Source organism: Dama dama, chromosome 7 (genome assembly GCF_033118175.1).
Source record: "Dama dama isolate Ldn47 chromosome 7, ASM3311817v1, whole genome shotgun sequence".
NCBI classification, from domain to species: Eukaryota; Metazoa; Chordata; class Mammalia; order Artiodactyla; family Cervidae; genus Dama; species Dama dama.
Genome location: NC_083687.1, coordinates 35,471,995 through 35,498,308, shown reverse-complemented (window position 1 = coordinate 35,498,308; position 26,314 = coordinate 35,471,995). Strand labels below are relative to the sequence as shown.

The window sequence follows — 26,314 nt, the reverse complement described above, 5'->3', positions numbered from 1 at the left end:
ATTATTGAACTGAATGTAACCTATTTATACATTGATGTATAATAATCTGTACTAGTAAGTGCAAGAGTAGACCACAAAGATACTAGGAGGAATACCAAGAGGGACACTAGAGCAGGTTCCTTTCTGAGACATCAGGAATTTTCTAATGTCCACCTTTAGCTCACAGACTTCCCAGTAGCTTTGGAAACACTTCCTTAAGCTCCCAGCAGTCTAGAATATTCAACCAGCCTTCCTCCCATCCTTCCATCACAAAAGGTCAAACTGCTCTCACACTTCCTGGCTCTCCTCCCATTCTTTCTCCAATGTCTTTCTTCTCCTAGTAAAATTATTTCATGTCCATCTTGTCTTCTGCTCCTCAGAGGACCCAGACTAACACATGGGTAAATATATATATATATATATATATATAGCTTGAAAATGTGATTTTTCTTTTCCCTTCAGCAGACATCATTTATCATATTAATTGGATAACAATTTTAACATCAGACAGTTGATTTTCTTTACTTAGAAGTAAAAATGTTTTTCAACTATTTTATGTCGCTACTAAAAATAAGGAAGGGTTTTACATTTCTTTAAAAACTGGTGTGTATGTCATTTGAGTTTGCAAAGCTGCAAACATTAAATCATTACAATTCTCTGTAGCTGAGGGGTCTAAGGGGAACAAACTTCCATAAGTTAATCAAACTGACTTCAAGCAAATTGTTTTCTAGTTCAGCTATGTTACCTCCAGAGACAAAGCCGTGGAGCGTGCTGAATTCTCCCTGAGCATTATTCTGAGCTGTGCGTGCATACCCCTACTAGGAAACAAAACCACCATTACGGCTAATGTGTGTTTTTACTAACTGCATCAGCTCCACCCAGTCTTGCTCATTCACCACAACCCAGTTTTTTTAAACACTGCTCAGATTCCTGCTTCAACCACTTGTGCTCCTTGTTGGCTGCCTTCTCCAACAATTTAGGAAAGCCTAGAGGCCAATAAACAAGTAAACTTGGACAGCCACAAACCACAGTGCCCCAGCTGTAAACTACTGAGTTTGCTTACTTAGCATACCTCAAGCTGGGGCACATCCATTGCCAGCCTTAGCTGAAGGCCTCCGGACAACCTCCTGAGAATGCTGGGGCAGGGAACACATGAACATATGTAAAAATCCTAGCCTCCCTTGTTTAAGGATCCTGCAGTGAACATTAGGGAGAGCTTCTTTTATTGCTCCAGAACTCTGTTATCATTGCCACCATCCTTAAAATGTCTTCTATACCTCTGAGATCTAACCTACTTCATTTTCTAGGACAACTGCAGGTGGGGAAATGGATAAAAGGAAGCATAAGATTCTTGGCATTTCTCTCCCTGTTACTTACTTTTAAAGTGAGGCTTTCAACAAACAAGTGAACTGAAGCAGAAATGCAGGCACGGTTTGGGTCTTCTCCATCACTGAATAACTCTGAACAGTGTTCAAAGTGCCGTTGGGGAACTGGGCTCTTGAAATCTTTACATGCTACAGAATCACTTGAGAGGAATGCACCATCAGGGACCAGGCTGTTTCAACATTTACAGGCTATAGAATCACCTAGGGAGCAGAGGGTGGCAATTTGCGAAACTAGAGGGCAGTATCACAACCAGAAGACTGGTGTTAGTTCAACCCACTACCCAGGTCAATTAAAAGAATCTCTGGCAGTAATATGAGCATTTGTCACCCAAAGATGACTCCTATTTTCAACCAGATTTAAGGTCCATTACTCTAGGTCTAAGACATTTGTTCTCAAACTTTATCAAGCATCAGCATCATCTGGACACTTGTTGATACAAATATAAAGATTGCTGAGACCTGTATCATATTTCTGATTAACTATCTCCTAGATAATTAATCCTGAAGGAAATCAACCCTAAATAGTCATAGGAAGGACTGTTGTTGAAGCTCCAATACTTTGGCCACCTGATGCAAAGAACTGACTCATTGGAAAAGAGCCTGATGCTGGGAAAGATTGAAGGCAGAAGAAGGGGATGACAGAGGATGAGATGGTTGGATGGCATCACCAACTCAATGGACATGAGTTTGAGCAAGCTCCAGGAGATAGTGGAGGACAGAGAAACCTGGTGTGCTGTAGTCCATGGGGTCACAAAGAGATGGACGTGACTTAGTGACTGAACAACAATAAAAACAAAGAATTTTGCATTTCTAACATGTACTCGGGGTATATTAATGCTGATGGTCCAGGCATTTTGAAACCCATTACTCTAGGAAATTTTGCTCCCCAGAAAGTCCACCGAGCACACTTGTGCTACATTTTATTGGCAATGACTCTGTCACTGGGACCATCACTAGCAGCAACTAGTATAGTAAATATTTTCATTGAGCACAGTACTTCCCCAAACAATATCAGAATTAAGAAAGAAGGGGAGAAGAGATATCTGGAAGGTCAGTACTTTCTAAAAATTAATGTCATGTGAACATAAAAGGGATTTTTTTGTATGTATTTGAGGCACATAGAATAACTTAACATTTATGGAGCCTAGACAGCAGCCAGCATCTTCTGGTACAGGCTCTGCAGCCATCCAGGCTCTATCTATCCACCAGGGGATGAAAGTTCTGTCCATGCAGATGATGAAACTCTGGACTGACCGCTGGAAATGTCTGCTACAAAAATGTACCAAGGTGAACCACTATTCCCAAATTTGTATGATAAACTATTCTTTAAAGGAAAAAAAGGTTCAGAGTCAGCAACTTTAGCAAGTCAATTTACATGGCAGCAGGTATGATAAAGAATTAACTTCTAATGGCTAAGATGTCTCCTCAGCAGGTTACACTCAGAGAGTCACTAGTGAATTTACAAACATATAGGATATGTTAGCACTTTAATCTGCTCTGGTTTCAATCATTCTTTCTTATATACCATTCCCTTCAGATTTTTTTTTTTTCCTGTGAAGAGATCTCACACAATTCCTGGCTCAAATCATGTAGTTTTAGCATTTTAGCATCATTTCAGAATCTTAGCTGAGTGACTGACCACTGGAAGACGTACCCGTATAAAGAGTTCTAATACCTCTAATTCTCCTCTTACCTTCTGCACACTGTGCCCATTTGTCATGATTGCAATGCTTCCCATTTTTGTAATAGCTGAATCTGAAAGGGAAGTGGGCCCTGGGATGCCTTAATGCAAAGCCATTTTCAAAGATTTGAAAGCTTTTCCCTTAAAGTCACAAAATGTTCTGAAAGCTTCTGACCACTTGACTCTCTTCTATCCGACATAGATCTGACCAAGTTACCATCTCATCAGCCCCACAGACATTGAAAAATATCTGTCTTTAATCATTAAGAAGTTCCCTATTGCTTTAAATGACTCTACTGCTCCTATAAAAGCTAAAATTATTTTCACTTGAGAAGGTCCAAGATGGTGAGTTCCCTTGCCAAAAGGATAGAGTCCATCAGTAAAAATTACATAAAAGCAATGGTTTGCATTCAAAATATATCTTAGTGTGTATAAATAAAATGTAAGAAACTCCTGTGTACATTGGTCTCCTTTGCTGGGGAAAGTTGCCACAATCTTGATGACATTACAGCTGTTAGACTCTGGGTGAGAGTAGAAAGCTCAGCTCATTGCTGGGATGACAGAGTCACAAGGCCAAACACTCAAACCCTTTGGTCTGTGGCTACCACTGTAATTTCCAAAACCTATCATAGGGTAAAGTGCTTTTTTGTTTCTCAGACTGCTTAAATCTTTGCTCAAAATTGGCTACACTGGGTACAATTACCATCTACTGAGAGGGCTCCTCTAACTGCTCTGGGCATTTATAGGGTAGCAGGGGCTTTTTGGTAAATGTATTCATAAGCAAGGATTAGCAGATTCTGTAGGACTATAGATCTTCATGACCACATAAAGTTTAAGGCAGTTTTCTAGCTGTGATGGGGAAAAGTAAGCAAAAGAAAATAATCTTTCCCTCACATACTGAGTGTCCTCTTCTTTTGCATCATCTTTACTTTCTAATCTTTGGTCCTCAACTCAATAGCAAGAAGTTAGTCAACTCATCCCTTACTTCTGTCTACCCCCTCACTAGATGGTAAGATCCTTTCTTGAGCACAGAGGAATGACTTTTCATGCATAGTTCCTTCCCATCCCTGATATTCTTCCCCTCTCACCCAGCAAATACAGGATTCCCATCACTGTGAGAGCTTAAGACATGCTGGACAAATGGACAGATAGATAGATGGGTCTCTGGATGCCCAGTTCTGCCCTTGAGAGTGTCTATTGGACTGGTACTTTACTGAAATGACTACCACAAATTATTTAGTCCACACAGCTCCCTCATAAGTCCAAACTTACTTCTTCAGATTTTAAAGGATTCTGTCAAAGCAGGTCCTACGCCATGTTACAGAAAAAAAAGCAAAAAAAGAAAAAAGTGAAGTCACTCAGGTGTGTCTGACTCTCTGCGACCCCGTGGACTGTAGCCTACAAGGCTCAACAGCCCATGGGATTCTCCAGGCAAGAATACTGGAGTGAGTTGCCATTTCCTTCTCCAGGGGATCTTCCGGACCCTGGCATCAACCATAGCAGGCAGACACTTTACCCTCTGAGCCACCAGGGAAGGCAGATCATATTTTGCCACGAAGAAAAAACTCTTTACAGAATCTGGAAGGTATCACAAAGAACATGATTTTCCTGTTTCCCATGATTTATAGATGAGAAAAGGAACCATGAAAGGTGAAATGGTCTACTAGAGCTTATTTTGCTGGTCAGACCCAAAGCAATGACTAGAACCCAGGCTTCTTTACTTCCAGCCCGGGGATCTTCCCAGTGTACAATATGGACCACACTTGTGAACAAGACAAAACAAGGCCGCATCGTGAATGTCTTCAGCAACCCACTACAGTCTTGAATGGACAGATGGTTGACCATGACTCCTGGATGCCAGCCAAAGGTCTGGGTGGGAGGACGGGGCACCTTGAATTTATATTTGCTTAAGAGGCTACAGGATGCTTACCCAGAATGTGTAGCAGATGCTGCATCTTTCTGTCAGCTGGTTACGATGCTGAGACTGAAATTCTGTGCGGCCACATTCTATGTGGCACTTCAGTTGTGTCTACTGCCCACTCGATGAAAAATTTCAAAAACAAAACAAAATAATAATCTTAAGAAAAACTTGAGCTTTGGGAAAATCAAGATATTACTGAAACCATGCTAGATATTCCTTAATTATAACATAAGCGCAAGTTTTAACACAGTGGGGTGTTTGAAATAAAGAGAGCAATGGTACAGAAAGGCATTAAGAAGAATTACTGCCTATGCTAATGAAAGGCATTCCCTTTATTATCTAAATTAATAGTGAGATTGTATTGGTTTATGTTGTTGTTCACTCAACATTATCACCCACAGATGGAGTAGTGTGTATAATCTGAGAGGCAAATAGGGAACTCTGCCAGCCTACAAGCTAACTTATTGCAGTGTAAGTAGTAACTCCCTTGCGTTTCAAAGGCTGACCTTAAAAGTGCAAATAATTTGGAAGTTATGCCATAAAATTACATAATTATACCATCAGAGTTTATAACTTAGTGAACACACCTTTAATGAGATGGCACACATACACACACACAAAAAAACCCTGCCAATTCTCTCATTGGTAGAGTGGGCTTCTTGCTGCTCTGGGCCTGCCTGACATCTACAGCTAAGTGAATTCCACACTGGGTAATATAGAACAACACATTCTTTCTTTTCCCAGATAACTCTTAAGATGCTTCCAGTTATAAGTGAAAGGATGATATCTAACTCAAACAGCTTTTTGCCTTTGTGATAATCTCAGATTTTGGTCTTTGTAACCAAAAGGTGAAAAGGGTATGCAAGCATCTTGTCCCCTGTTCTATCCCTGAGTAAAGCCAAGAGTTGACTCTTACTAGGCCAAACTCCAATACATGACCTTCCCTAAACAGATTATTGTGGCCCTGGACTGTTCTGATTGGCTAGAACTAATTGGGGCCACACCTAGAACCAAGGTGATATTACAACAGGAAGGCAGAGATAGATGTTTGCTGCCATGACCACCACAGAGTGCACTTTATTCCATGTTGTTAAGAGACAGGAGATTTCATGGTAGATGGGGGAATAGGAGAAAAGATAGTCAGTTTAGAACCTGGGGCAGTGCCTGAAGAGGATGGCTATCCTTGGACTTGAAAATGGGAATTCTATAGTGCTGGGTTAATGCATCTCTCAGTGGCAGAAGAAGGGTAGGTAGTTGAAAAGGGTTCAAAGCACAAATGCAATAATCTATAGATATGTTCAGTAAATCTCTTGCTCGAAGTTATCAGGAGGGGATGAAAAGTAACAAAACATTCACATTTCTCATTTCTTTTCTCTTTCCATATGAATGCAGATCAAATTCAATAACCATAGGATTCTATAAGCTATTCACAGCCTTCTGGGTGGGAAAAAAGCATATAGAAAGAGAAATAAGTTCCTTTCAACCTACTGACACCACTCTGATGCTTATTTTACTCTTCAGATATAACTGTTTAAGATCACAGTCATAATTTTCTTTAAAATTAGAGGTTCATTTGTTTGTTTTGTGTAAAAAGTCTTTAGAGTGTAAATGCTGAGTCTTAAAATTATTCTTCCTTTCTTTTTGTCCTGTAAGGTCATCATGTATTCTTTCTCAAGTCTTTCAACAGTGAATCTCTTAATATACCATAATGTGATAGCGTTTTTATGAGGTTAATTCAGTGTAATAAATGCTGCTGACAGAAATTAGCAGCACAGAATACTAACAAGTGCACTGCATTTGGAAAATGCAAAATCTAGAATTCTACTATTAACTGTGAACTTTGGTCAAGTCATTCATTTCTCGGGGCTTTGGTAGTGATTTTTGTCCAAGATGAGGTAAGAATTAAGACCTTACCTGTCTAAAAACAGAAAGGTGAACAAGATGATCTCTTGATTCCCTCTCAGAATGAAAATATCTATTATTCTTGGGGAAAAGTCAACAAATGACACTTGCGAATGACATGGTAATAATCCTATGATATTTTGAAATGTTAGTATTAACATAAGTGGGCTATTGCTATATTCATTGACGGTAAACAAATACGACCGCAATGTAAGTTAGTAAAAGGGCAGCTTTCATTTTGAGATTTTGTGTCCTGTGTCTCAATCAATCATTCTTCAATTTAGAGATCAGGTTTAGTTGTAAGCTTTTTGTGATATGTCAGCCTATGAGATAAAAAAGGCAGTTGTTACCAGGACCCAAAACTTACACCAAACTGATGACTTCTCCACTATTCTATAAATGCACTGAATATTTAAAATTAATATGTTAGAGGACATTACTATTAGCTTGATCACTCTTTCTAGAAACCTGCTTTTGTATTTAACTGTTTCCTTCATAGTCCCAAAACAAGTATTAGGACCTATTGTAGCAGGCAGTTTCAAGCAGATTATTTTTTTTTAATTAATAACAAATTTGAATAGAAAGTCTTTTACTGGAGAGGGCTGAGGGCAATGGACCTAAACAAGTGTGTTTCAGAAAGTTGTAGGGATTCACTAGTGAGACTTGTGGATTGCTTTAAAAGGCCACCAAAAATGTCTGCACTAAAAGCTAATTTATAACACATGTAGTGGTGGTGGTGCTCAGTCGCTCAGTCGTGTCTGACTCTTAACCCCACAGAGGCTCCTCTGTCCCTGGAATTTTCCAGACAAGAATACTGGAGTGGTTTGGAATTTCCTCCTCCAGAAGATTTTACAGACCCAGGGACTGAACCTGCGTTTTTTGCATCTCCTACACTGGCAGGCAGATTCTTTATCACTTTGCCACCTGGGAAGCCCATAACACGTGTACATGTAGGTAAACATTCATTCATACATGCATGCATTATTCATAGCCACTGAATACTCATTATGTGCCAGTCGCCATGTTAGGAACTGGTTACAGAAGAATGAATGAATGGAGGCTTCCCCTGGCTTCATGGAGCTATGAGCAAATGTCAATGACAGCACAAAGGAGGACATGAGCATTCTACCCAGAGGAGCCTGAAAGGACTTCACAGACTTGGGTGGGCATCTACCCTGTATCTATGACGGCTCAGTGGGTGACATTTCCCAGCAAACAGTGCAGAGCTGGAAGATAAGAAAACAGAGTACATAATATAGGGGATACCCTAATTTTAAGGAGCTAGTGGAAAAAGAGAGCTAAGAAAAAAATAGTGAACAGTATGGAAATGACAGAGAATATCACATGACAAATATGTAACATTTTATTTACAGAATAAATCCCTGGTCTATAGAAAGCATGGCACAAATGAGATCAAATGAGATTGAAAAGCTAAGGGACGCTATAGCACCTATAACTTTATAATCAGGCAATTAAGATAATCTATCCATGGCATTCTCCAGGAAAGAATACTGGAGTGAGCAGCCATTCCCTTCTCCAGGGGATCTTTCCGATCCATGGATCGAATCCAGGTCTCCTGCATTACAGGCAGATTCTTTACCATCTGAGCCACCAGGGAAGCCCAAAAACTATGGGAGATATATAAAGGCCAAACAGCCTCTATCTTGAAAGGAAGGAACACAGTTTCTTTCTTTTACCTCCACACTGTAATATCAATCTTTGGGTCTCCTACCTTTCATTAGCCTCAGGTCACACTGCACACAGGTAAATCATCTTATGCTCATTTGGCCCATAAGAGAGGAAATCTGCATATTTTCTCATTTATAACTCTACACTCCCCCCTGCAAAAGAAGAACCCATGTAATTTTATTCCAAACAGGGAAAGAAATAAATCCACTTCTGCTGAAACTTCACTTTGAATGATAATGATTATATAATATCTCAGTAAAGTGTATTCCTTTTGTTACATTCATGTAAAGTTGATATTCATAATCTGAGTAGTAAGCATCCTTTGTAAATACCCTTGCTTCTAGCTGCATCCTCATAAAGCCATTTTAATGCATTTCCCCAGGGCTATAGGCAAACAATACAACTCATGCTTTTGATAGGGCTATGAAAACGGGAACAAATTATGCTGTATAAAACCAGAGGGCAAAGTGAAAAGCAGGAGAATGAAAATAAATACTCAGTTGTATAACCATCAAGGTGTTTGTGTTTTGTTATCTTTTAATCTTTGACTTATCTATTTAGAGACAAGGGCTGCCTATCAGATTGATTTATTCTTTCATTATGTTTATTAAAGCACAATGTATTTTCCATTTTTATCCTTCTGCTACAGGGAATGTTGAAGGTAACCTTGAATTGTGTTCTGTCCTTTAAGGAGAGATAGGGAACTTCCTGTGAAGGTTTTGCAAGGCAAAATAACCAAGCTTGTTCTGGTGGCTTGAGCAGTCTTAAAAAAATCCTCATGTACGCAATGCTAGACCTTACTATACCTAACTCACCTAAGCCCCTCACACATCTCATTCTCGGTCCGCCCCTTCCTTCCCTCTGCTTGCTGCTTGGGCTTCTGTCGCATCAGGCAGCACTCTTTTGAGCTGTAAGTCACTCCTTGGAGCTTCCTGACTGTGTACTTTCCTTCCTCTCTCCTGAACCTAGTTCAGCTCCAGAGTGAGGTCTTTGGTCTCCCCGGGTACCCTAAACTCAACATCTGCAGAACAGACCATATCCTTCCATCCACCACTTCCACCAAGCAACCAATTCTGCGCCTCACTGGCTGCTGTTACTGCTGCTGCTAAGTCACTTCAGTCGTGTCCGACTCTGTGCGACCCCATAGACGGCAGCCCACCAGGCTCCCCCGTCCCTGGGATTCTCCAGGCAAGAACACTGGAGTGGGCTGCCATTTCCTTCTCCAATGCATGAAAGTGAAAAGTGAAAAGTTAAAGTGAAGTCACTCAGTCGTGTCCGACTCTTCGCAACCCCATGGACTGCAGCCTACAAGGCTCCTCTGCCCATGGGATTTTCCATGGAGTGGGTTGCCATTGCCTTCTCCGATCTCATTGGCTACCATATTTCAAATCTAAGATATCCAACTTTCTTATTGAAAAAATTCTGAAGCCTGCCTAATAATGGATGGCATCTTAAAAATACTGTTGCAGGGCAGAAGTCTTTAAAAATGATCTTTGAATAGAAGAATTTAGTCCTAAATGGTCATATAGCTGAAGAGGCTTACCTTGCATATTATCTCTGTATATGAAGTAGATATATTCCTCAAAAACTGACTCTAAACTACAGGATAAAATACTCCCATTCTCCTGTTAACTTACTTGAAAAAAGAAAGTCACATCCAATGGCACATCAAAGTCATTCTAAGAACATTTCTAATGCAAAACCAATTTTAAAATTAAATGTTAACATCCCAGGAAAAGTCAGAAGATAAAAATACTTAAACTAAAAATACGATGATCAGCAGATGAGGAAGGGGAAGTAACACATCCTAAGCTTTCATGATTTGACTTCAATTTTTCACCTGCTTACAAACCACATTTCACTTCCAATTTTAGTAATTATTTTGTGCTCCGATTTGCACTGTCTGCTATCATTGCCATTTGGCCTTCCTCAGACTATTTTGACCTCAGTTAGTCGATCAATCTATCAATCATTCAATGTCTTTAAAAAATCTCAACAGCTAAACAGGGCATTATACAAGAGGCCCAAATCAATCCAAGAAACTCTAACTACTCCCACGCTCAAGATGTATTTTAGATTCTTTAAGAGATAAGTTATAAACACATTCACATCTAGCATCCCAGCCCACACATGCAGACGCTCAATAAATGTCTATTGCATAATAGACATTTTATTGACATAATGACAGCAATAAACTAATGCTAACAATAAAATACATCATGTGACAATGTCACATGAGCAGTGCAGATCTCAAGAACTGTTGGCTTTCGTAAGAGGGAGACATGTCTATAGGCTGAACTTATCTGTGGGTACCTGGGTTCAAAGGTGAAGTCTATGATAGCCCATACATAAAGTTTGTTTTTGCTCATTTGGAGAAAGCATCCTTTCCTGTAGGCAGATGCACCCCTAGACTGTGCTGCTTACCAAACAATGCATACGCTGCATTGTAGCCCCTTGTTCACACACGTCCAGATGGTCTTGTTCACTAAGCATCCTGAACAACTAACTATTCACGGCAGCACTGAGAAGAGGACAATATGTACCTGAGAAACAATACTTCTCCTCGATTAAATTTGCTTTTCCAAATTCCTCTTCCCTTCTTGCAACGGACATAATCCTTATGTACTTAAAAATGCTAGTGTTAGTCTCTTCATACCTGGGTCTGTCTCACTCATGATGTAGCAACATCATGAAGGTTATTTCATGATGAGTGAAATTAAAAGTTATTTCCACTTTGAAGTCATGTTTTGCTCCCCACTTTCTTCCTGATCGACTTTAAAAATCATTGCTGTCTCTCCAAGGAGAATATAAAATCTTAGTAAAATATGGATTAAAACAGGCACTTCATATCCAATAATTCACCATCTGTGTAAGTATTCGTTACTATCTCCTTTAATCTTGTCAGCCAACTAAGAGGTAAGTATGATCAGGAGCCCCATTTTATAAAACAGAAAATTGAGACCTGAGAATTTCTGTGACTATTCAGGTTCTTGAAGGGGCTAATGGGGACTGGACATGAATCTTAGGATTCTGAACCTGAATTCCTGAAGGCACAGTCCGTGAGAATAGACCCTATGTATGTCTCCTCTACTTTTGAAATCCTACGTCCTGAAATATTTATCAAATTCATATTTATTAAAAAGGCAATACATTCAATGCTTATTTTTTAGCCCCTACTATCTGGCAGTTATCATTTTAGACACTAGAGATATAGCTGTAAGCAAAATCAATAAAAATTCTTAACCCTCCAGAAGGGAAGATAATAAATAAATTAGCAAGTAAATTATCTGGCCTGCTGGATGTTGACAGATGTTATGGAGATAGATCAGAAAAGAAGGAAAGAGAATATGGGATGGGAGGAGGAAGGAGGAGGTAGTAGGAGACTTGCCACTTAAATAAGGTGGTCAAGAAATGTTGTAACAGTTGCCTGTTACTTGAAGGAAGACCTGAAGGAGGAGAGAAGTAAAATACATCAGGTCAGAGCTTGTCCTGCAGAAGGAACAACCAGATCTAAAACCCTGATGAAAACACCTCATTGAGGATTTCACTTTGTATGTCTGAGTAACAACAAAGGAATTAATTTTGCTAGAAAGAAATTAATAGCAAGAAAGAAAGATAGGAGTCTAAAAGGAAAGGGTGAGGCACACATTAGACCACTGTTAGGACTTTGCCTTCCACCTCCAGCGCGATGTGAAGCCACTAGAGAATTCAGCAGAACAGTGACAGAATCCATTGAAACGTTCCATTGAAACGGGGTCAATCTAGACACATACTTACAATAGACTCTTAAGCAAGGATGAAAGTAGAGAGATTAGTGTGGAAGAGTAATAATGACAACAGCTTTGACACATTTGGAGACAGAGTTGAGAGAGTTTGCGGATAAATTGGATGCGGAGTGGGAGCAGAGGTAGAGAGAGAGAGAGGAATCAAGGATGACCATGGAACAAATATTCAGCCTTGCTCTTTACTATACTTTACCTCCTCTTAATAATGACAACACTTCTATAGTGTAGTTTATAAAATAATTTTCTATACATTATTTTGTTGAACTATGAGCCGGGTTCTCAACAAGTGTCACCTCCTCCCAATTGAAGTTTATAAGTTTCAGGGATTTTTTGTAATTAATTAAGTTGGTTTCCTTAAATAATTATTTTAAATGAATAAAAAGAATAAAAATTAAAATAGGGAAACCTCAGGAGACTGATCTACATTGAAACATATGATTCAGATATTCCAAAGTTGAATAAAAGATTCAAAAATTTATAGATATAAAACTACCTAATGTTTTGTTAATAACCTGTCTTATATTTTTCTGAAAGTTTTTCATATCATAAAGAGCTCACATATTTTAATTTCTTTCCACAGAAAGACTGAATAGTGTTTTTTGAGGATTGTAATCAAGAGTATTCTTATGTTTTTGAGAAGTTGGATACTTGGGTTTCACATTATGGTTTTACATTTATTTTTATTGTCTAAATGATTTACTTAGCTTATTTATTTCAATCAATGCTTACAAGCAAAAGTTAATGTATTGTTTTAGACTATTACCTAATTTATGTCCATAAGACTTTGAAAATATTCCTGGAATCACTGACCTAGAAAGAACTTTAGTGCATACTTGATTCAGCCCTTCTCAATTATTCCTCAATTACTTTTAATCCACAATATTTTTAACATTGTGATACTTTTTAGTATTACAAGACTGAGTCATGATAATGTGTCCTTGAATATGTGGATTTTTCAGGAATAGGCCTAATAGGAACATATTTTCTAAATTCTGAAGAACTAGAAGAGGGTTGACCATGAAAATTAAATGAGTTCATACACATTTACTGTCTTAAACACCAACTAGCCATACTCAGAACTGAGTCTTTCTATAATTTGGGGAGTGATCAACTAATCCCTGTTTCTTGGAATTTTCCCCTTTTGCACTGAAAATCCCAAATCCTGGAAACTCCCTCAGTTTCAGACAAACTGGGACACTTGATCATCCTCTTCCAGAGACTTCTCCTCCCATCCCCATGATCACTGCTCTAACCAGACTTCTTTGTTTCTCAAAATCACAGAGTTTGCCCTAGATCCTGGGTCCTCTTACTCAAAAAGAAACCCACAGACTATGAGAGTTTAATGATAGGGAATGTTCAGTGAATAAACACTTTGTGTCACCTCTCCTACTTTCAAACTGTATATGTATGGGTGGTTTGTATGTTTGTGAGCATGTAAATTGCATTTCAATCAAATATACGCTCTTAAAAACAGTAAAGTCAAAATCGAATTATATCATAGGTCAGCAATACCATTCTGTCTTCACTACTGTAGCCTCACAATATTAAAATTGGATGATATGATTCCACCAACTATGATTTCCTTTTTCAAAATTGTTTACCTTTTCTTATGAATTTTAGAATCAGCTTACCTATATTTATGAGAAGTCTTTCCACATTTAATTCACTATTCCTTTCCTGGTTCCCTAAATCAGAAGTTTAGAATGTGGACTTAAGACAGCGTTTTTCTCTATTATAAGCGCTTAATATCGTAAATTTCCCTTTCAGTACTACTTTAGCTGCATCCTACAAAATATTAGTATTTTCATTTTAATTCAGTTTGTAATATTTTATAATTTCCCTCAAGATTTCTTTCACCCTTGGATTACTCGGAAATGTATTATTTAAGTTTCATGTGTTTGCAGATATCCTTGTAACCTATTATTGTTTTAATTACATTAAAATCTGAGAACATAGTTGGTTTGAGTTAAATTTCTTTTGCATTTCTTAAGTTTTATTTTATGATCCAAGTTATGGTCTATGTTGGTGGATGCTCCACATATGAACTTAAAATATGCACTCTGATATTTTTGAGTAGTGTCTGTAAATGTCGATTATATAAAATAGGTTGACGGTGTTACTCAGTTCCTCTACATTCTTGCTGATTTTTCTTTTGTATACTGATTCTATTACTGAGAAAGGAGTGTTGAAATCCAACCATAGTTGTGGGTTTGTTTATTCCTTCTTTCAGTTTTGTCAGTTTTCCTCTCTTGCATATTTGACTATCTCCTAGGGGCAAACAGGTTTGGAATTGTCTTACTAGATAATTGCTTATTTATTATGCATTATCTCCCTTTGTTTGGAGGACAGGATGAGATAACAGTTGTAACCAGTGAAGACCTCACCAGTGTTCTTAAAGTCACAGTTCTCTCTACTTATCAAAAAGGAAAGTTAATTCTCCATGGAGTTTTAGCTCCTAGCATTTCCTGTAACTAGCAATGCCATTTCTGACACACATGATGGAGGGGGGAAAAAAAGAGAGAGAGAGATGGATTTCTTCAATATGAAAGGAATTTTCTTTCCATTTCTTAAGCCACACCTGGGGGGCTTTCCTAGCCCTCTCTGTCTGTACCATTGTTAACTTCTGGTTTCCCAGTTGCTTTATCTTTAGGACAGAAATTAACAGAGTGAGAAAAACTAGTTAATTCACCAATCTGATGGTCCTTCAAATTCTGATGTTCTTCCCAATCTGCCTGTTGGGATGTTCTTCCTGTTTTCCTGTAAAGGAAACCTGCCCTATAGGTTTTCTTTACAATTATATAATGTACTCCTGGAAGTCAAGGCCAATATGTTAGTCCCCTCTTAATCATTCTGGTATCTAGACAAGCACCTGGAATGTAATATGTGTTGAATTTTAAAAAATAACATTTCATTAACAGTAAATGATGTAGAGTCTAGAATATCAGGCAAATGCCAATTCAAATTAAATTTTCTTGGTAAAATTATTATTTAAAAAAACAAACCAAACTGACTAACACAGTGGCCAATAAATGTGGCCACAATAAATGTGGCTAATACATTTATTTATTCAAAATGTAAAGTAACTCCTCTTACCTAATGAAAAGAAGAACAGACAGACTTCCCACAGTCTTGGAAGACCACATAGGGGTCTAAATATGGAAGACTGACTCTAAGAACTCACTAGCATGATTTCGAATGCATAGGGCAATGGTTTTGTCAGAAAGGGGAAAATATCATATCAGAAAAGAAACAGACATTAATGGCTGATATCACTGGTTAGAGGGCTTCCCCAGTGGCTCAGCTGTAAAGAATCCACCTGCAATGCAGGAGCCACAGGAGATGAAGGTTTGATCTCTGGGTCAGGAGGATCCCATGCAGGAGGGAATGGCCATCCACTCCAGAATTCTTAACTGGAGAATCCTATGGACAGAAGAGTCTGGCAGGCTACAGTCCATAGGGTCGCAAAGATCGGACTTAGCACACATGCACGCACGCATCACTGGTTAGAAGAGTCATGTTAAATTGGCTTACCATAAAGCTGAAAATACATTCTTATTAAGTGTTATAGAAGAGCACGTCATCTTAAATGTGGGTTAACTATTGCCTAACCAAGTCAATCCAGTTGGAACCTTTCTGATTATATAAGAGGCTACATCATGAAAAGCTGACCAATTCTGTATGATTACTTCTATTATGGTGTCATTCAGAAAAAAGTTTTTATAGTTAATCATTTAGAAGTAAACTAAAGTTTACTAAACATGACAATCATTGGGACATTTTAAAGTGTCTAAAACTAAAGTACTGACATAGCTTCATAAATTCCTATTTACCTGGTACATATTATTATTTATGTCTCTGATGACATTATTTATCTGAATATATATACTGAGCTTACAGAATAATTCAGAAGTGGTTTCTTTTAAATTGAATAATCAATAATTATTCATTTGTATGCTTACTCAAAGTTCCAGATCATACTATGAAGAAACACTAATATATAAAATGAATTAAACATACTGTTCCTGAAATTGTCTATTCATGTATTCATTTTTCAATAATTTTAAGTACCAACACATGTAACAAGAAAAGTTTGAGATAAATATATAGTTCCTTTTAGGATAATAATAAAACCAAACTATGTTCTTGAACCCCTCTTTAGGAGTATATGTCACCTTCCCACAAGGGAGGTGTACAGAATGCAAAATACTCTCACCCTTCTCCTCAAGGATGATCATCTTGTAAAGAAGGTCCACATATCAGTCATACCAGCTCATCCAACAAGGTTTTGCAATTCACTCTCCCTCAGGTTAAATAGGAAAGTAAGATTACACAGACATGTGTGTGCACGTGTATAGGCATGGGTGTCCAAGTATGCATATCTCCCAACCCTTCCACTGAATAACAGACGCCACATCAAAGATTCAACTTTGTTATATAGCTCTCATTACCAGGCACTTTCATATATATATGTGTGTGTGTGTGTGTGTGTGTGTGTGTGTGTGTATTTTGGTCAGACCAAATGCAAGGAAGATTACATAGAGGGGAGATAAAATTAGGGGCGAGGTTTGGTGGTTTGGAGGCCCAGTATCATTATTTTTTCATGCTTGTTGCCTGAGAGATTTAACTGCAATTTCAAGTTTAAAGTACAGTAGTATAAATTACATAACAGAAGTTTGATATATTAAATGAAACCACATAGAGAAAGACACTGTTATAGCTCAAACTCCTTACCTTACAAGTGACAAAAAGAAAACCCTCACCTTATCTAGAAATTAATTAAAATAACCTTAAAATAACCTAACAAAATTAGAAGAAAAAAAAAGTGTGCTGAATCTAAGTGGATTTGTTGAGTGATGGAAGAATAGCATTAGAAGCAGGTTGGGTTTAAATTCCTACTGTGTTACCTCACCAGCATCTCTTTTTCTTCACAGAGAAATTAAGGATAATTATACCTCCATCAACTCTTCTAAGGTCTTTGCAAGGTTTAAATGAGAAAGGCAGATAAAGCTATTTTCAACATATATGTCACATAAAAGCACTCAGTAATGCTAATTGCCAAGACAGTGTCTAAGAAAAGAAAGGAAAGGAAGCTGTTGGTAAAAAACAAAACAAACAAACAAACAAACAACCCATTTACAAGAGGAAGGCGTGTTAGCACCCTAGTCTCTGACATGTAAGGTGGCTTAGTCCCTTCTGTTTAGAAATAAATATGAGTTCAAACTCTATGAAATGCACTGGGAAGCTCAAAAAGAAGTTCCAACCACAAAAATTAAAAAAAAAAAAACATTCCCTTAAAGTTAGGGGAATAAGTGGGCTGGCCCTGGTAAACACATATTTTTAGAGTCAGCTTTAAGGTTTAGCTGTGGGATTAGCATTCCTATATGGTGGCAGATGCAAATAAGAAAATAATAGCACAAATCTCTAGAGTTGGGATGGGTGACAGTTCTATTTTTTTCAATCTCTAAACAGAAGTATGAACAGCATCTAAATTATTCCACTTTAAATTACTAATTTCAGAGTTCAAGTCATCAAACTAAGATCTGAACTAAATCCACACACCCCTCTAGAAAGAGATTTCAATTTCAGAAGGGACTATATAACAAGGCACTACCCCAGGAAGTCTCCCTTCCCTGAAACGTCTAGTATTCATCTTTCACAACCACAAAGTATTAGAGAAGTTGCTAGCTTATTCTCTGCAAGACTCTTGGAAGAGTTTGCTGGCACATCGTGTCCTATCTTGAGGTTTACAAAAGGGAAAGGACAGTTTGACAAAGCCATGTCAGGGAAATATCGTTTTTACCAGCAAGTCAAAGGTCAGATTGTAATTTAAGCAGCAGTTGGCTTGTCAAGGCTTAGAATACGCCCTGGTTTCATCTCACAGACAGGGAGAAAAGCAATCCGTTAGCAGTCTTCAAATGGAAAGTTTAAGTCAGGACAAAAAAGAAGTCAACTTGTTTTGCCATTTTTTTTTTTTTCCTGATTGGTCAGCAGACAGCTTTGTAATTGTTCTGTTGATGACACAGGGTTTTTTCATGTTAGTTTTTTTTCCTTTTTTTTTTTTTTAATGTTAGAAACATTAGATATCTGATTTTGTTTGATGTCCTTTTTTCTCTCTCTCTGGTCTCAAAATACATGGAAACCTAGGCAACTGAAGGTACACCTGGACACCAGGAAACGAGCAATCACTACCCAGATGTTGATTTAAACGAGTCCAAAGTTCAAAAACAACCTAAATGATTTGCATACAAAAAAGCCCATAACTGCTTACACAAAGACAGCATTACAGCTGACCTTGATTTGATTAAGAAGCCATGATTTGTGATGCAGGTTCTTTGGAAGCACAGCCATAATTTCAGGGTAACACTTTGGGAAGATTTGAGGGAAAAGAGTTTAGAACTCTGAGACCCACCTCTGCTTCCTAGAATTTGAGTTGACTCCACTTTCAACTTTAACCCCACTGAAGAGAGCTGCACCTCTGCCTATTGGTTTATTGCTAGAATTATCTTTCGGCCTACATGTTTTTGCTGTTGTTGTTCCTGCTGTTATTTCATATACTATTAACCGGATTTCGCTTGTCAGCTTAGTATTTAGCAATGTTAAAATATTGCTTAAGTTTGTTGACCTAAATTGTAAAAATACTACATTTCCATTGCAAAGGAAAGAATCTAACCATCCAAAAAAGCCTACTCCCCAAACAGCAAATCTTAGTTATGTTGAACTCAATCTCATTTTTAACACCTGGTCCTTGTGGAGTGCCACGTTTCTCCCATGGACTGCACCAACAGCGTTGTACCCGCCTCCCTGGGGCCTCTCAGACCCGGGGCTTTTCACTTTCCAATTAGCAGCCAGAGTGATCTGTTCAAACCTAAGTCAGATCGTGCTACTGTCTGTGCTCAAACATTCCCATAGCTTCCCACTGCGTTGGGCTGGAATCTAAACAATCCTGAGATGAACAGCCCCTTCCAACTCTCTCTTTGCTCTCTTTCCTCCAGTCACACTCACCTTCTTGCATTTCCCTGATCTCACCCACACTTTCCTGGCCCAGGCTCATTGCCCTTGCTAAACCCCTCACTGGGAACACCTTCTCATTCAGGTGTCTGCTCAAAGAGGCCCACTTATCCAAAATAGCAATCCCTGACACCCTCTCTTCTCTTATCTTGCTTAATGTTTTCCTAACACCATTCATTATGGAGACTGTATTTCATAGTTGTTTGTTCTCTGCCTCCTTCCTGAATATGAATTCTGCAAGAGCCAGGACTTGTTTGTTCCCTGCACTGGGTTATCCAGCTGAGGAGGGGGCATTAATTATTGACTGAAACTCACTCCACTAAAGTAACCACTGTTAACACCTTTGTGTAGACCCTTCTAGATATTTTCTACCTACTCACAAGCAGGTTTTCAGAAACAATTGTTTTTAATGACATTGCTTTGAAAATGTCTATGTATATGCACGTGCATTTTCAAACACTCTGTTTACCTAGATTTCCCAGAGCAGAGGTCACCAAGTCCCTCTCTGGCCATTTCACATTAAGTTGTCTCTCCTTGCCATGATCCAACCTTTCATCTGCCATCTTCCTTAGGGCTTGCTCCATCTCCTTTAGATGTTAACTTTGTCAATATTCATTGTCTCTTTTCTATTTTCTGTTGATATGCTTAGATCTTGGCTTTTGTTTAAGAAAAAACAATGTATTTTTCCTCAAATCATTTCTCTCTGCTATTTTATCATTTTTCCCCTGTAACTACAAGTGTATCCTACATTTTCGGTCTCCTCTTTTCCACAACTCAATTGCTCCATAAGTCCCCCCTACACTCTGCTTTCTGCTCATAGGATTCTAATAAAACTGTTTTCCAAGTGCACCAATTACTTTCTATTTGCTAAACCCAAAAGCTTTTCTTTGTATAATTTTCTAGATATCTGATGAGCACCTAAAAATAATTACTATGACAATTTTTTTCTCATGACAGGCACTGTACTCTAAGATGGCCATGATTGAGGGAGTCTTACCACACCTCACTTCTTCAAAATGAATATTCAATTGCCTACAGGTCAGTTCACGCTTTTCCTGGAAAAGTAGTAGAATCTAACTAATCATATATCAGAACCACTTGACCCACAATTCCCTAGAACTTGGAAATAGTTCTAGTGCGTCTTATACCCAAAAGGACCAGTAACAAGTTATTGAACTAAACTATAAAAACAGCAACTTCCCTACTTCTAATTAAATAGCCTTGTGATAAAGACTGATCTAACTGATCCCTCTAGTTCAAGTCTTTAGGAGTTTTGTCCAATAGCAAGCCCTAACTTATATCCTAGCTACTTGGGCCCAGCTTCCTATTTTGTTTTATTGGCCCCGGTCTGCTGTAGAACTGGGTTTTGATCCCTTTCTGGCTTTTTCATTTAAGTGGATTCCACTGTTACATGAAGTATGCAACTGTCTGGGCTGCCCTGGTGGCTCAGGAGTAAAGAACTCACCTGGCAATGCAGGAGACAGGTTCAATCCCTGGGTCGGGGAGGTCCCCTGGAGAAGGAAATGGCAACTCACTCTAGTTTCTTGTCTGGGAATTCCCATGGACAGAGAAGCCTGGCGGGGTCACAAAAGAGTGGGACACGGCTTAGTGACTAAATAGCAACAATAACATTCTCAGCTTCACTAAGCTTCTGCTGGCCTCTGGCTTATTCTCCTTTCTTTGTTTCATTTCTACTTTTGTTGCTCATGTTCAGCATGGATATCTTCATCCTGTGAGGTCCTCTAAATCCCCTTCAATGCTGATTCTCTGTCAAAAAGACTGAAAACAATTAGAAAGAGTCACATCTATTGTTACTAAGGATGGTTTCTTGTATTTTGATGGAAATATGCACTGTTACTGGAGAAGACAATGGCAACCCACTCCAGTATTCTTGCCTGGGAAATCCCATGGACGGAGGAGCCTGGTGGGCTACAGTCCATGGGGTCGCAAAGAGTCCGACCGACATGACTGAGCAACTTCACTTTCACTTTTCACTTTCAGGCACTGGAGAAGGAAATGGCAACCCACTCCAGTATTCTTGCCTGGAGAATCCCAGGGATGGGAGTCTGGTGGGTGTCCAAACCAGCGGTTCCAATGTGGGAATCTCTGCCATAGCAATAAAAGTAGCAATATATAAGATGTCTACATAAAGGGGTATTTATTGAAACACTGCTTATAATGGCTTAGAAAACTGGAAATAAATGCCCATATCCTAGGACAAATGTCTTAATACTGGATCATATATGCATATCACAGGATGACCATGAATTAGTGCTACTGAAGATTACTTTAAGGGACTGTTGCATGAGATAAACAAGTGGTAGAAAAGGTTTTTCTTAGGATGATATCACTTCTGTAAAAGGAAACTATTACCAACTCTTCCTTATACATACATACATAAATATATATATGCATATTTTATGCAATTATGTAAGTACAGAGAAAATACATTTAAATTCCTATTAAATGAGCACACCGAAGCATGGGCTATCTGGGGTATGAATGGGCTTGGGAACAGTGGCCTTGATGTGAGTGGAGGAGAAAAGTGAGAGGAAGAAGGGAACAGAGTCCTCTCCACAAAAAAAGACCGCTTTTTAAAAAGCACAAATGTTCACATTCATCCATTTCTATAAAAATAATAGCAAATATTTTGATAGCTCCTACTCTATTCCAGGCATTGCCTTAGTGCCAAATATGTTAAATGTACTTAATCTTCCACCAACTCCGTGAGGGAGATACTATTATAAACCTCGGTTTTACAGACGATAAAACTGAAATACAGGAAAATTAAGAGACAAGCTAAAGTCACACAGTGAGAAAGAGGAGCTTTGAATCTAAATCCAGACAGTCTGGCTCCAGAGATCACATTCTTAACCATATGTGATGATGCCTCTCAGGGTATATGCAGTGTATAAAGAAAAGAAAATTAAAGGTAATTCTTAAAGATGCACACACGAAGAGGTAATTAAAGGAATAATATTTCTTTTAAATTGTGCATTTTACTAAACTAGATGAATCTTTTCCTTTATTTGGACCTGACTGCATTTTTGTAAGTTTTATATTTAACTATATTTAATATGAGCTACTATTACTTTGCAGCTTGTGACTTCTGTTCTGAAAGGATTACCTTCTCTTGGATGGTATCAATTACACCTATAATGATTTTGGTCCCAATAGTCATCAAAAATCTAAGTATCAAGGATCTCATTTCAAGAGCTGTTGATAGAAGTGATTAACTGCTTGTTACAAGTGCTTTTTTAGATATGATTCTCTTCCGCAGTGAAATATGGATTAGCTAAAAGGTGTTTTTTGGTCAGAATGAAAGAAACTTCTTGTGGTTAATGCAAGAGTCTACAATATATTACCCTCTATTTGGTGGGGAAGGACCAACGTGAAGGCAACATTATTCTCTGAAATTGAAATTAGTAAAAATCAATTCCCATCACAAGAAAAGACTTTCTTACTACAAGAAAAGAACTTGGGGCTGGAGGTACAGGTTCAAACTTGACTCTGGTTTACCAGGCAGAGTCTGAGTTCTTCCCAGGAGGACCTGCGTGCTTAGTGATACTCTTCAAGTTCTCATTCAATCAAGCAAGCTTCAAGCTCTGGTTTTATTTTTGTTTGTTTTGTTCTTATGTTTTTCCTACTGAACTCATTTAAGCAGCAGTTTCTTCCTGACCGGAGGAAATTAACTGATTCGGCTTATCTTGTGCAAACTATCTTCCACTTCAAATTTATACTCTGACATCCTGGTTTCCAGATCAGTGTTTGTGTGTGTGTTCTTGTTTGGTCTGAATTTGTGCTCCAAAGTTTAGTCACCTCTGAGGAAGCTGATTAATGGAGACTCTGGACTTGCAGCAAGAAGCAAACTTCATTCCCATGTCACCTCCCAGGCCTTGTCCTGTATCCAGGCTTCTTCCCACAATTTGACATCTGTGAGCTGCAATGCCTCACAGCGAAAGGCCTCTGACCATGAAACCGTCTGTCTTTAAAGATACATCTTGATCTTGACATGCATCAAAATGCATATTCAGGCTTTAGAAGAGTGATGCCTAAGGTGATTCTAAATGATGGAATGGAAGAGGGACAAAATGAAAGATTCTTTCATTCTTAAATAGATTGAGTATGCATCTGAATGCCTGGAGGCAAACTCTGATTGACAGAAAAGATATATATTGGGACAGAGGTTAAAGGTGGACAGAGAGGTTTCAGAATTGTCAATGTAGTCATTGTCACTAAAGCATTCAGCCAAAAGAGGCCACTGAGATATGTGGAGAAAGGGAAGGAAGCTAGTGGGTCAAGGACAGACTTTTCTGAAAAAAGAAGAAAGATGTGGCAAAAGAAAGAAAGATGAATAGAAAGAAATAGCATTTATAATGAATGCTCTTGCTAAATAGGAAGGACTGGGATTTGTAGGATAATTGGAAGAATGGGAGGGTTGACATTAGGTGAAAATCAATGGTTCTTAATTAACACCACCCCAAAAAGAAAGGATGATGGAGGTAGAGAAATGGATGATTTATACAAAGTAAGGTCAATCTCAGTTAGAATAAATTACAGAATTTGTAGATGGTCACAGACACTGTGCATTTTTTTTTTTAATTCTAAGTATTGAGTTTATGAGTAGAGAAGCATACGAGTATAGAACAGAAGCTATTCACATCCAATCAATAGCCTGCTTTTACAAATAAAGCAAGCTGCCATTACTAAAACATGGAACAATGAATAGGTGGCCTTATGTCCATGATCCAGAGGTCAACTCACTGAAAGGTTCTTCACTTTACAAACACTCATTGTAGCCTGACCCTGTTTCATCTGTCATGACTTCACTCTGTACACTTGGTTTTCTCCTACAAGTCGAAACAACAAACCTGAAAATCTGAATCTATAAATCCATGTATAGAAACATATCAAAAATATAAAAAGAGAAAGGTTTAGCCTGTTTAAGAGGAGAACTAGATGTTAAAAAAAAAAAAAACTTCACACATGTAATGGAAAGAATATGAACCAGCTTTTTATGAAAGGACAGAGTAGTGAGGGACATAAGAAATAAAAAAGAAAAGGAGTTTTCACCACTACATTAAGCTGGCACTCAGTTCAACTCAATTTAGGCACTCAGACAGCAGTATGGAGACGGAACAATGAAGTCATCAGAGGGGCAACAACCAGATAGGACAAAGAGGGAAGGAAAAAATGTAAGGCTGTCTGCAGAATACATGGTTTTCCTTTTCTGATCATTAGGAAAGGAAAAAGAGATGCTGAATATTGAACGTCCTAGGAAAGATAGTATAAAGTAGAAAAGACCCAATCTCAATGTATTTAATAAACTTTGAGTGTTTTATCAATTTCAAGGCAAAATCTTGAAGACATTTAAAAAGGTCAAAGTTTAAAATCACAGAGCTACTAAATTGACTTACATGAATTGTCCTAGCTATGAAAGCTTAGAGACATTTAGATGTGAAAAATCACAATTAGATTAACTCACATGGTATTGGTAACAAGGGAAATGGTATTTATCTTGTGCCTTGTTAGTATATTATTTTATATCTCACTCTTTGTTAGCAGTGAGCTAACCAGTATTTCTCCAGTGCAACAAACAACTCAAAGAAGTGTTCAGATATCTTTATTTGCATCATTTGCATATTGTTTTAAAAAGGGCCTTTGGTGTGTAGAAGGAGGTTGATATTATTTTCCGTGATTTTCCTGGTTTGGGTTTTGTTGATTTTTGTTTGTTTGTTTTTAATCTCCCTGACCTCATTTATTTACTTCTGGATTAAGTCCCTACTTTGCTCAAGCACCTTGCAATCATTCCACCCTTAACACCAGTACGCCTGGTGACAGCTTCCAAATTTTATACACAGATTTTCAGCAAGAAGGAACCAAGTAACAAGAACCAGACCTAGGAATTCATTCTTTGAGGGTTATGCACTAATACACAACCAAAAAATAGAAATTAATATTAGAACTATTTCCTGGAAAAAGGCCTTGAAAACATAACGGTGCCTTTACCCACCCAGAGTGAACTCCTGTTGCAGGAAAATCACAGTGTAAGATTAAAAAAGAAATTCAAAAAAATAAATCATCAGTGGCCAATGTAGAGCCAACATTTATTTTAAGTTGGTTTCCGCAAGAAATAATAGACTTGGAAATGGCATAATAGGCCTATTGGGCTGTGCAGTCAGGAATAACCACCACAAGGGAGTGAGAAGAGAAGAATGAGGCCCCTTCCCATCCCAACTCTCAGCTGATGCCTCTGCCCGGTCAGAGCTCCCACTTAGCAGAGCAAACCTCTTGGGATTAACTTTCTCTAGGACACTGTTACCCTTATAATTGTGTCCTGGATCTGATCTTCAGATTTTCCTGCCTCTTTCTCCAGAATATTAGACTCTTTTTGTATACCACTAATGAGCTCCTCTAGCTATCACTCTTTGCTTTAAGTTGATTCATCTTCTTCATCCTTATTTCTTCAATGCATTCAACCCCCCAAAACAGCCATCTAACCTTGTAAGCACGGGCTCCCTGGAACCTGTCAAGTGCCTGGGATCTTTTTTACACACCCATGCATCACTTTCTCTGGTCTCTCATCTGAGTTCATCAGTTCAGCACTAGTGACAGTTTGTATAAAATATCAGTACTTTCTGGGAGTGATCAATATTCTATTTACCTGGAATAAGAGAGTCCCTGTTGTCAGCAGGCTGGCAGACAACCCAGCTCCAAAATCTCGTTTAAAAGAGTCTGTTTCCTAGGACCACACCTGGCAGTCTGTGTCTCTAGTTGGTTTCTGGAGAAACAAATATTGAGATGCAGATTTGCATTCAGAGGGTTTCTTGGGCTGTGCTTTCAGAAACATGTGAAACAGGAGGAGGGAACCCTCCTACCCAGAGAGAGGATGTAATTGCCACAGAGGACTCAGGTGCTCTCATAAGAGGCTCTGAAGCCGCACCGTCCTACTGAGATGTTTCTA

At 38.4% G+C, this 26,314-nt stretch overlaps 1 long non-coding RNA gene across 1 annotated transcript in view; it reads right to left on the bottom strand.

Annotated features, from left to right (window-relative positions):
* Nucleotides 1-26,094, bottom strand: part of LOC133059155 (uncharacterized) — a 32,233-nt gene extending 6,139 nt beyond the window's left edge. The window contains exons 1-2 of the long non-coding RNA XR_009693487.1: nucleotides 26,015-26,094; nucleotides 20,816-20,924 (exon numbers count right to left, since the gene is read on the bottom strand). This is a non-coding gene — a long non-coding RNA (uncharacterized LOC133059155). The remainder of the gene's footprint in view (nucleotides 1-20,815; nucleotides 20,925-26,014) is intronic.
* Between the last annotated feature and the right edge of the window lie 220 nt (nucleotides 26,095-26,314).